This window comes from Drosophila sulfurigaster, chromosome 2L, assembly GCF_023558435.1.
Source record: "Drosophila sulfurigaster albostrigata strain 15112-1811.04 chromosome 2L, ASM2355843v2, whole genome shotgun sequence".
NCBI lineage: Eukaryota > Metazoa > Arthropoda > Insecta > Diptera > Drosophilidae > Drosophila > Drosophila sulfurigaster.
The window spans coordinates 15,826,586-15,830,746 of NC_084881.1; positions in this window are offsets into that span (position 1 = coordinate 15,826,586).

Below are 4,161 nucleotides of genomic sequence, written 5' to 3' on the forward strand. Positions count from 1 at the left end.
CAATTCAATTATTGTGTTAAGTTTTTCAAATGGTTTCTTGCCTAGCATCCTTGTGTATATTTAATATTTTATTTGTCGTATTATTTCATTTTTAACATACTTAACATATTTGTTGTATTTTATATTTTTTATTTTTGAATGCTTAATATAATTTATTTAATTTAAAAACTGATGTTATGTTCCACATTTTCATACATTTTATTTGTTTGTTTTCTTTTGAATTTTGTATTATTGAAATGTATTCAAAATATTGTCTTCCATCCTTGTGTATTGTAATTTATTAATTGTTTTATTTAATATATTTTCATAAATTTTAGAATATCTTTAACTATTTTTTGTATTTCCTTTTTATTTGTTTAAAATTATTTTCATCAATATTATTTCTTTGTTCTTTTTTTAATTTAATTAAAAATATTTAGTACATATAATTGTTTAATTCATTTTTAATATTTTTAAAATTAGTTTTTTTGTTGCCATTTTTGAGTAGTTTGTTTTTCTGTTTATATATTTTACATGATAAGTTTATTATTGAATTTAAATTATTTAATTAAATTTACTGGATTTTGAGGACTATTTTTAAACTGACTTTTTATGTTATATATTTTTGGTATATTGAATATATTAATTTGTATTCATATTTTATTGGCATTCTATTATATTTCACTCTTTTTTTTATATATAATTGCAAATATAAATATATTTTTATATAAATTTTATAATGTTTTAAAAACTTTACATTTTTACTGCTTTTAGTATGTTTTGTGGAATTTTCAATTCATAATTTGAAAGTAAACTAGTTGATTTAATTAAAATACTTTTTTTTTTTAATTATTTCGCATTTTATAAGTTGTTTTATTAGCTTGCTGCAAATCAAATTAATTTCACCGAATTGACGGAAGACACAGTGGCTAGACACAGGACACGAGACGTCCTGTCACCGAAACGCGTCGAATGACTATGAAGCGAAAGCCGAGTGCGACAGCCTCTAAATGCAAATTAAAATCACAAAATTGAAACAGAAGCTGCTGAAAACGCTTGAAGCCAGAGTCCTGTGTACGTGTATGTGTGTGTGTGTGTGTGTGCCTTGTTATCCTTGCAGCGACCAGCATCAGGATGATGATGACGATGAACGATGATGAGGATGATGACAACAATGTTGTTGATGGAGATGAAGATGATGCCGTTATGCGCGTGCCTTGACTGACGTACGCCCGTCCTTGGGGTGGCTGCGTGTCCTGTGAGTGTGTGTGCGTGTGTGTGTGTGTGTGCTCCTGCGGGCTGCGCAGCGACTGGCTGGCGAAAGTACAATACATCAAAGGGCACACACAGCCAGCCACATTGAGGCAGGGCTAGCCGAAGCAATTTCGTGTGCATTTATCGCATGCGATACAACGAAGGGATCTCTCAGGTCTCTCGCTCCCATTGACTTTTGTTGCACTTGCGGCCTAATTATCACAAAATGCATTTGTGAATGATTAAGGTTTTAGTGACCCCTTCGACACCTGATGTTCCCCAAAAATGTTTGTTTAAAGGCGCTTTAAAGAAGAGCTTTGACGAAGGGCGAAATAAAAATGAAAACTGATTAAGTGGCATTGTTGTTGTTGCTGCTGTTGCTGCAGGGGGGCAAGGACACAAGGACACGCGACCGAGTGCCACTTCTGTTGAACATCAAAGGATTTAAGCGGCTGCAACAACAACAGGAACAAGAGCCAGAAGCATAGAAGTGAAACTGGCGCAACTCAAGGACTCCAATTATTGCATTCGTTGTCTTTGTTTTTGTCGCTGTTGCTATTGTTTTTGTTGTTGTTGTTGTCTTTGAAATATGCTAATTTACATAGCGGCGGCAGCATCCTTGCAACAACAAAGTGAGAAGGATAAAGCAATTGATTCGCGTCTACTTCCTAGTTTCTTAGAAGACAAACGACCTCGAATGTGGGTCGTGTATGTGCGAGTGTGTGTGTGTATATGTGTGTGAATGCTGAACTTAACCCTCTTTGACTTTTCACTTGCGCTACACTTGTTACACTTCAAAGGACTCCGACAGCGACAACACTTGTTGCCAGCTGCAGTTGCTACAAATTGTGGCAACATATGTGCCACTGTGGCAACATACGGCAAATGGGGCTAAGTGCAACTAGTTTGAATTGTGCAAATTTGTGGCATCACTTTAGCATTATCTGAAAATAAGGTTAGTTTATTAAATATTACGAAATTACAATATTTATTTGAACCTTTTTAAAAATTATGTTATACTTATGTATCTAGACTTTACAAAGATTCAGCAAGTCTTTTTCCTTTATTAGAAAATAAACTATCCAAGGGAACTTTTTATTTAAAGTTTGCTTACAAAAGTATAATACAGTATTCTTATATTACGTTAAACATTCAATAAGAAGCATTATTTTTATCACATTAATACCAAAATTTAAAATATTTATGAGAATTCTTTCAAATCGAACAAAACTTTTTTATATATCAATCATTGTGGGTATATTTCTGAATTCGGAAATATTTTATATTTCTTTTAGAATATTTAAATATGTATTTTTGAAACATGATACTTAATTCTTTATTAAAAAACATGGTATCCTATACAAACTTTCATTTACACTAATTAATTATTACATTCCTGCTTAAATTGTCTGTCTCAGAGTTAGTAAATATTCTGTTATTTACTTTTTCAACTTTTTTATTATTGTTTATTTATATTATGAATACAATAATTGTGGGAGTTTCTTTAAATTAAATTAAAATTAATTAAATTGTACATTTCGCTGTCGTTTGCTTCTGTTAGCTGCTATTTTTATTAGCACTTGCATTAACCAGTTTTGGCATTGTATTTTTAACCAAACAAACCACCATTGAGTAGGAGCAACAACAACAAGAACGACAATAATAACAACCACAACAAATTTGAGCATCTCTTTACCGCATGCAATTGCCATGAATCACCATCACCTGGCTGTGGCTCTTGGTAGACTGCTTCTCATTCTGAGCTGTGCTCTGATCTCCGTCTCTGGGCCTGTCTCTGCCTGTGACTGTGGCTCTGGCGGCACATTCATCAATGTGCCGTTGACATTTGCTGCGCTGTTGACAAGAATTGTCACAATAAACAATACAACCACGACGACAAGCAGCAGCCGAAGAAGCAATAATGATAGCGGATGAGGAACAGAGAGAGAGAAAGAGAGAAAGAGAGAGAGCAGACGGACACGTGACATGGCGGGGCAGGGGCAGCAGCAGCATCATGATGTTGATGATTAGTTTGGTAAGTGGAAGCAAGAGGAGTGCGCATAAATTACCAAAAGGATTAACCAACCAGACGGAGCCGAAGACCCAGAGCACAGAGATGGGATTCAGGCTCTCAGACAGCTGAAAATGTAACTGGAACTGCAACTGCAATCGCTAAAGGGTTGTGGTTGTTGTTGTTGTTGTTGTTGATGTTGAGCATGAAAAATGTGCAGTGAACTGTAAGGGATTCCCAGCTCGTTTAGCATAGCAGCCACAACAGCCCAAGGGTTGCCCAACGGGGCGGAGACGGGGGAGATGCCATTGAAATTAAAATCAGATCAATTGCACAGATATTAACATATTTTGTTGAACCGGGGCAAGTGTTGATGTTGATATCTCTGTTTGTTGAAGGGGTTGCTATTGTCTAAGCAATGATTACAGGGTACTCAAAGAGGGATATTAGCTTAGCATAACAAAATAGTATATCATTAATTATAATGGAGAAAATGCCATTTAATTGGTAAGCTATTCATCTATTTTTATAGTTCTCGATTGTTCGGAAAAGAATATCCCTTATTCAAAATGGTCGTCAAATTTACAAGACGACGAATGGTAAATATATTTAATCTATAATGAGACTGATGATAATAAAAATATTGCTTACATTAAAATCAATTTGTTTCTTAATAAGAATTGAATAAAAAATAAATAATTGTGCTATTTTACCTAATTTTATTTAAAAGAAAATTCCCATGAAATAATTGCTTACAATAAACTGAATATGTCACCTTATGAGAATTATATAAAAAATAAATAATTGAGAAAATATAAATATAAAATATAAATAAATTAAGTATTGCATAAATCTCTTTGGGAAACAGAATTGGCTTAATCTCAAGAAATGACTCTCACATTTAAAGATATGTTTAA